The sequence below is a fragment of the Rattus norvegicus genome, chromosome 12 (assembly GCF_036323735.1).
Source record: "Rattus norvegicus strain BN/NHsdMcwi chromosome 12, GRCr8, whole genome shotgun sequence".
NCBI lineage: Eukaryota > Metazoa > Chordata > Mammalia > Rodentia > Muridae > Rattus > Rattus norvegicus.
In genome coordinates this window covers 43,448,090-43,456,665 of record NC_086030.1, presented here as the reverse complement: position 1 = coordinate 43,456,665, position 8,576 = coordinate 43,448,090, and positions in this window count along the sequence as shown.

The window sequence follows — 8,576 nt, the reverse complement described above, 5'->3', positions numbered from 1 at the left end:
CCTTCTCAGGATTCGGAAAATATAATCACAGCCCTGGGGCTGCAGAGTCAGCCTCACCCGTTACCAAGGCACTGACTGCTCAGGGCCAAAGAAAGAGCAAAGGATTCTGGGAACATGGCTGCCAGGCAGTCTCCACCCATGGACTCCCCACTCCTAAGTTCTTTGCCTTTCCTAGCAACTGGTGGACCTAACGTGAGTGGGCATGGCCCAGACTGTGCTGGAGTCCATCAAACAGGCACATGGGTAGCACTGTTTTCCATGGGCCGAGCAGCCAGCAGTAAACAGAGACAAGAAGTGAGGGCAAAGGTCATGCTTTGGATCCAGAGAGCTGCCCCATGGGCTGTCAACCTGATTCGGGGATAGGCGGACCGGTGTCAGGGCTGAGAGGATTCCTGCCCTTTAGCACTACGATGCTCTGATAATCAAAAGATTGACCCATGGAGCCCAGTATGTGTGCGAGGCAATCAGAACCTACACGGGTACAATGTGCGTGCGTGCGTGCGTGCGTGCGTGTGTTAAGCCATATCTCTGTGGGACCAACTCTAGCCTATCACCTGTTGTGTGTGTGTGTGTGTGTGTGTGTGTGTGTGTGTGTGTGTGTGTGTGTGTGTGTGTGTTTGGATTTCTTTTTAAAAACAGAATTTTAAGATTCATAAGAAAAGAAGAGATTTCCCACCAATACTACGCCCTCCACACACACCTTCTCTGCCAACATTAGGCACTGAGCCAGAGTGGCCGTCTGTCACCAGTGACGCGCCCTTCCTGACAAGAACACACCACGCCTTCCCGCTGTGGGAAGGGCTTATGTTGGCTCACGGTTTGAGGGTGTCGACAGCGCCTCATGGAGGAGAAGCCGCAGTAATAGGAATGTGAGGCAGCAGATCACTCCGGGTCCACAGTCAGGAAGCAGAGTGAGGGACACCTGTGCTCCGCTCATTTTTCCCATTGTATCCAGTCCAGGGTTTCATTCTCAGGGACGATGCTGTCCCCACTTAGGGTGGATCTTCCCTCCTCAGTTTATCTAAGCTAAAAGCTCCCTCATGGGTGTCTGTGAGCCCAGACCCCATTGACAATCAAGACCGCCACGCAGGGTTCTTTCATGTTCATGCATCTGCCTGTTCTTGAACATTCAAGAGTCGGAACTGAATGGCGTGCAGCCTGCCTTGGTGGCTTCACATGCTTGTGTGCACTTACCTTCCCTCCTGTGTCCTCTCAGATCCCACAGCTCATTTCTTTTCAGCCCTGAATGATGACAGCCCCTGTTAGATTGTCCCAGTTTATTCACAGCTTTACTTCCTAAAGGACACTTTGTCCGCTTTAGGTGTTTGGCAGTTATGAATAAAGCTATTTGAAGCATCCACATGAAGGCTTTACGCAATGGACAGCAGGGTGGGCTTTTCTATATTTGTGGGCTGGCAAAACAGCTCAGGGAAAGGGCGATTGCATCCAAGCCTGACGACGAGTTCGATCTCCGGAACTCAAATGGAGGAAGGGAAGAACTGAGTTCCAAAAGTTGCCCCCTGACCCCTACATGAGTGCCAAAGCATGTGTTCACCCTAAAATATAAATTTAAACATGGAGCTATTTGCTTGTTTATGGCAGGATCTCATGTATCCCAGGCTAGACTCCAGCCCCCTATATAGATATGTAAGGGTGACCTTGAACGTCTCCTACTCTCACCTCTGCCTCCAGTTCTCCAGGGAAAGCCTCTACTAACTGAGCTGAGCCCTGGGAAGTATTTGATCTGGCCAAATACCAGGGATAGCAAAAGCCAGGCTGTATTGGAGGGCTTCACTTAGGTTTACAGAAACTACCCAAGTGTCTCTCAAAGAGGATGTGCCATTTTGAATCCACCTGCAATGACCAAGTAAGCATCCCTGTGGATCCACAACTGTACCAACATCTGTGGCATTGTTCTGACAGGTGTGTACCAATCCTCACTCATTTGCATATCTCCCTGGTGATAAAACGTAACACATCTCACAAGAAGTGGATCTGCTGTAGTCCACGCAGCAGCTCTCACTGAGGTCACACAGAGCAAACCCAGAGATGCTGTCACATACTTGCCGATGAAGGCCCGTTGACTCAAGAGGGTCAGACATTTCAGGTCATTTTCTACTACATAGCAAGTTTGGAGTCTGTCTTAGTTTGGGTTTTACTGCTGTGAGCTGACACCATGACCAAGACAACTCTTATAAAGGACAGCATTTTACTGGGGCTGGCTTACAGGTTCAGAGGTTCAGTCCATTATCATCAAGGCAGGAGCATGGCAGCATCCAGGCAGGCATGGTGCAGGAGCTGAGAGTTCTACATCTTCATCTGAAGGTTGCTAGTGGGAGACTGGCTTCCAGGCAGTTAGGATTGGGGTCTTAAATCCCACGCCCACAGTGGCACACTTCCTCCAACAAGGCCACACCTACTCCAACAAGGCCACACCTACCCCAACAAGGCCACACCTACTCCAACAGGGCCACACCTATTCCAACGGGGCCACACCCACTCCAATAATGCCACACCCATTCCACCAGGGCCACACCTCCTCCAACAGGGCCACACCTTTTAATAGTGCGGCTCTCTGGGCCAAGCATACACAAAGCACCACAGAGTCCCAGGCTAGCCTGGGCTACAAGGGACTGTCTTTTCCTCCTTCTTTTTCTTTTTTTTTTTTTCTTTTTTTTCGGAGCTGGGGACCGAACCCAGGGCCTTGCGGTTGCTAGGCAAGCGCTCTACCACTGAGCCAAATCCCCAACCCCTTTTCCTCCTTCTATACCCTTCTCTGTCCCCTGCCTCTCTCTCTCTTCATTCTTTCCCTTCCCTCTGTCCAATGTCTCTCTCTCTCTCTCCTCATCTCTAATCAACTCCTAGTGACCCATCCCTCCCTTCCTAACCTTCTTCCCAGAGTCGGGATTGAAACTTTCACTTGTCTGCTGTGCAAATTTCTCTGCAAATTTCGTCCCAAATTTCCCCCATTAGGAGACTCATCCCGGGGTTGGGGATTTAGCTCAGTGGTAGAGTGCTTGCCTAGCAAGCGCAAGGCCCTGGGTTCAGTTCCCAGCTCCGGGAAAAAAAAAAAAAAGGGACTCATCCCTTTGTGTAGGTCCTGAGTAGTTGGAGGCGATGTGAGTCTGAACTCGAGGGAGAAGGACCTTCTCAGATCCGGCTAGTCTTGTTGGGTAGCATTAGAGGGACAGAGCACCCCCAGCACTTTGTCCCTTGCTGATACAGTCACGGGTCACAGGCCCAGCATGGTTCTTATTGAATAATAGATTCTTGGACACTAATGGCAGGCACCGGGCACTAAATGGGCTCTGTAATTTCTAGATTTTCCAGCACCTCACTGGAGGTGAAGTGAGATGTGGGTCCCACTCCCCCCGTGTCAGTTTCCGTGGTAGTTTATGTGGTAGCAGTCGCCCACTGCGGAAGGCATCTTTCTCTTCTAGTCAATCCGTAGGTGTCCACTGTCCTCCAGTTTCTCAGCCTATTTCCTTGTGAATATCCTGCTTCCTTCCGACTCCAGGGTCTTAGCTCCCGCGTTCCATCACGGTAGCCTGGAATTCTTTGGAGTAATGCAACCTCAAGTCAGTGAGTCCCTGGAGAGGGTGGATCCTGCACCAGGCGGTGCATCCATCCTCAAGCCGAGCAGAGCTCATGTCCTTCCACGTTTGGCCAGCAGGTGTCGCCATAGACCGGTTATCAGCCGAGCTCTGGTGCCGAGTCACCTGGGCTGCCGGAGCCCGGGGATGGTGATGAGAGGGGCAGGCTGAGGCAGCTCAGGTGAGACCTGCAGAGCCAACTGGGGCCAGTGTGGTGTGCAAGGCTCTTTCTGCTTTATTGGGGCCCTAAGGACCCTGGGATGTGTCCCCAAGGATCCGCTACAGGAATGACTTGAGATGATCAGAGAGACAAGGCTATCTGCTCCAGGCTACACAGCACTCAGCAAGCAAGGGTCAGGGTGGGTGAGCTGATGCCCTGAGAGGGAACACAACTCTCCCAGGGTCACATTGTCTGTTTGTGACCAAGCCAAGGCCCGAACACAGTCTGGGTTCCTATTACTGTTTTTCCTCAATTATTTTTGAGACAGGGTCTCACTGTTTAGTCCTGGTTGGCCTGGAACTTACTATGTACTTACTATCAACCTTCCTGCCTCTCTCAAGTAATAGGATGGCACCATTCTGATTGTGTGACTATTTTTGATTGACAGCTCACAGCTGTATCTGCTTGTGGAGACACAGCCCTGATAGTGTTTCCTTACCAGCGCCAAGGCCGCCCATGGGCAGTGCTGTGTCAGTCTCACAGTCTGTCTCTGTCCTCTGGGGACTTTGTAAACCAAGGCTGCAGAGGGTCAGTAAGGAGCCTTGTTTCTGGAAGGCAGGCCCTCCCACCCTCAGCAAACTGTCTCCGTTCAGGCCTGGACTCTTGTGTCTTCCCCATCCTTTCTCCCAGTGTGCTGTGCATGCACTGGGAGATGCTGTGTGTCTCTGAGCACCCAGGGGACTTCTGGTTGGTCTCACCTCTTATGGCCTTCCACCTTCGGGGTACTCACCAACTAATGTATGCTGGACACTGGATTCTTTTCAGTACTCTCTCTCTCTCTCTCTCTCTGTGTGTGTGTGTGTGCGTGTGCGTGTGTGTGTGTAATGGGAATGTGCATTTCTTCCATGGTGTGGGTCCGGTTGCCGGGGAGATCCGGCTGGTGATGAGGACGCCTCAATTGCTGCCCTGTTCTCCAGCTGAATGCTTCTGTCCGCTGAGAGACACACTGTGCTGCCCCTGCCTCATCTCCTAACCAAATAGGGAATGCAAACATGGAAGAACTGGGTTCAGGGGACCTGGAGGGCCTGGCATGCTTGGATTTGAATGGCGCCGACAACCTTAGTCATTTCTTTGTATTCGTTTGAGGATGATGGATTTGACACTAGCCGACTGGGGCTGTTTGCTGGAAGACACTCAAGCCACAACACGGCCCAGCGGTCCCCACTGCCAGCCCCAAATGCTGTGCTCAAGCTCTGGCTTCCCTCACCTGAGGTACCACAGCAGAGACCCTTGGGAGTAAAAGTGGGAACTGAGAATCCACATTGTGTGAGGACCTGACTGGGCACGTGCCAGGCTCCTTCAGAGTGGGCATGGCCGGGTGACCAAGCCAGGCTTCAAGCACAGCATGGCTCTTCGTGCTGTGTGTTCCTTGGGCAAGTCATTTAACTATTGTGAGCCTCTGTTTTCTTCCTTTGTCAAGTGAGAGACATAGTGTCCACTCCATGTGTCTACTCCATAGGGTGTTACGGTCCTGAGATGTTCTGCTTTTGTTTCTCTCCTCTCCTCTCTTTCATTCGTCTCCCCTTCTCTTCTTTCTCCTCTTCCTCCACCACCCCTTTAGCCCAGGCTAGCCTCCAATTCTCTCTATAACCAAGGCTGCATTTCAACTCCTTATTCTCCCTCCTCTGTCTCCTAGGCACTGAGATTGCAGATCTGAGCCACTGTGCCCGCAGGTCTCAATTTTTTTTTGGTAATAAATTAATTTGAGAAATAGCTACTAATTTAAGCACACTGTTCTTAGAGGCAGTACATGGAAACAGCAGAGGGTAGCTAGAAGTGATAGATTTGAATTCTGAATTCCCCTAGCTTCACCTGGAGAAGTCAACACTGGAAATCGGTGAGTTCCTTGGTCCCCCACCCCGCCCCCCACATTAAGGGAAAAGTGGATTTTTACATAATCATCTATTTGTTTTGAGACAGAATCTTGGTGTAGCCCAGGCTAGCCTTTAGCTCAGGTCATATCCTGAGTGCTGGGTTGTGCAGCACCACATCTGGCCAGGCAAAGCTAGATAATTTAGGGCCATCCACTACCATCCATCAGACTCCCCCTAGGCAAGGGTTTGGTCACTCTGCAAAATAAAAGTTGGTTTCTGCATTTTAATAAAATCGGAATTGGGGTGCCACCCTTTGCCTCCCGCCTACTCTGGGTCCGGCTCTTCTCTGAGGAGGGAGCACATCTTCATTCAGATGAGGTCCTATAGGTCAGAGCTCACCAGAGAGGAACAGTAACCATAGAGCGAGTTTCTTCAAGGGATGGATGTTCCAGAGTGTCTTAGCTCCAGGGTGTTCTCAGCAACTCTTGACAAAGAAAGCACTTAATCCGGCCTGGCTTATAGTTTCAGACTCTGGTCCGCGATCACAGTAAGGAGCAGGCAGATATGGTGTTGGAGGAGAAGCTGGACTTCTCCATCCAGATCCAGGCAGCAGGAAGAAAGAGACACTGGGGCTGGCTTGAATATATGAAAGCCCGAAGCCAGTCCAGAGGCACACTTCCTCCAGCAAGGCCACGCCTCCTGATCCCTCTCAAGTAGGGCTACTCCATGATGACTAACCATTCAAACAGAGGAGCCCACAGGGACCATTGCAATGCAAACCACCACACAAATCGTGTACAGAGCACAACGCAGTCCAGGCAGTTGAACAGTGGCTGCCTCACCCTGCAGACTGAGACCCTCATAGCTGTTCTGTCCAGGAGGGTGATGTCTCTGCTTGTCCCACTCTGGAGCATCCCTGGTGAGCTGGAAGAACTGGGTTCTGATGTCAGTGAAGGGATACGGCAGCTGCTGAAGGTTAGAGGAACTGCCTGGCAAGGCCAAGAGAGAGCAGGCAAGAGGTGAAGCTGCTCTGAGTGTGACTCCACTTCAGATAACCTGATGAGGAAAATCTGAAGGCTTTATCTCCAAGAAAGGACTCTGGATCCAGTCAGGTTCGCAACCAAGACTATGGAGGTTTGAATGAGAATGGTTTACACATGCACACATGCACGCATGCATGAAAGCACACATGCACGCACATGTAAATGCACATGTGCACACATTTTTAAATGCTTGGTCCCCAATTGGTGGAAATGCTTGGGAAGGATTAGGAGGTGTGTCGCTGGGGTGGGCTTTGAGGTTTCAACAGCCTGTGCTGTTTCTGCCGTTCTCTCTCTCTCTCCCTCTCCCTTTCCTTCTCCCCCTTCCCCTCTCCCTCTCCTCCCCTCCCTCTCCTTCTCCTTTTCCCCCTCCCCCTCCCTCCATCATTCTCGTGGGTCAGATATGAGCTCTCAGCTATTGCTCCAGCACCCTACAAGCCCACTTGCTGCCATGCTCCCTCCATGATGGTCATGGACTCACCCTCCGGAACCTTAAGCCCCAACAAACACTGTCTTCTCTAAGTTGCCCTGGTCATGGCTTCTCTTCACATTGATAGAGCAGTAACTAAGACAGGGATTAATCATCAGTCTGGTGGCTTTGACAGGCAGCCAGCATCCTTCAACTCACAAGGAGATGAGGTTTTCAGGCTGTCCTATCAGGCCAGCACAGCGAGAGAGATTCCTCTCCAGCCCCTGCTCCTCAGGCGCCAGCACAATCTCCGAAGGGGGTGAACTTGCTGTTACTTCTCCAGGTTCCTGACCTTGTCATGGAAAGGGTCTCACTTATTTCCTTGGGGCAAAACTTGGTTCTTGGGCACGGGATGGTCTTGGGTGAATTGGTGGTTGGGCAAATATAGTCCATGGGAATCTACAGGACAACTTTGTCTCCACTCCTCACCACCAAAACAGTAGCCTGAAGTCCCTGTGGGGAGCCAACTGCCCCAGCAGAGAGGCTCCCACACGTCCATGAGTGCCCTTCGGTGAAGGAGTTGGAAGACCACCATGTTGTCCCTGTCACTGATACTTGAAAGGCCCCACTGAGGATTCTGAAGGTGTCTCAGAGCCGCCCAATCTTCAAGTGACAGGCAGTGTGCAAAAAAATCACCAGAGTGGAAGATTCTAAGTGAAACTGGGGCAAAGATGGTCCAGAGAATGAGACATTCTCTCCCCTGGCGGCCATAACTCAGGAGCAGGTCACTCACTGTCATTGGAAACTTCTATGGAGTCGGTGGTTCTGGGTCCTTGTGAACCTGAGGGATGGATTTTAAAGTCTGAAGAGCAGACTTTAAAGAAGGGTTTTATGGTGGAGATAAAGCTTGAGGCAGCATATGGGCTTCTCCTGTATAGGCGGGGCTGGGGTGTGGCCTGTGAGCCATTTGCCTCAGCCTTTTTATGGGATGGATCGTAGAAACTGGACTGGGACTGGGGGCATTTCTTTGGGGATGGTTCATTCTCTGGGTTTACCACAGGCTGAGCCATTTGTCGGATAGTGGAGCGGGGCACACTCTACATTTGCTCTTCTGGACCAACCACAGAGATGACCACATGCTGTCTGCACACAGCTCTCTGAGTTACAGAGGAGCTGTGCTCTCCCCCCACCTTAAGCCCTGGCTATCTACCTCCGCTGACCTTGGCATTCTTAGCTACTGCCCTTGAAGCTGTTGTTGGTCTCTGACCTCAGCAGGCTCTGCTAAACTACTCATGTTTTTGTGTCTATGGGTCCAGCTTGTGGCTTTAATATGGGTCTTTCTCCCTGACTGTCCTCTTCCTCTACTAAGAAAACTCTTGATGTACTAAGAGCTAGCTGCCATTTTCCTTGTTTACCCCACATTTAACCCTGTCTCTGGTGCTGATGAGGCAAAGGATTCTCCTTCCTGGAATGGCTGGAGGCGTCTCAGAGGCTGTTCTT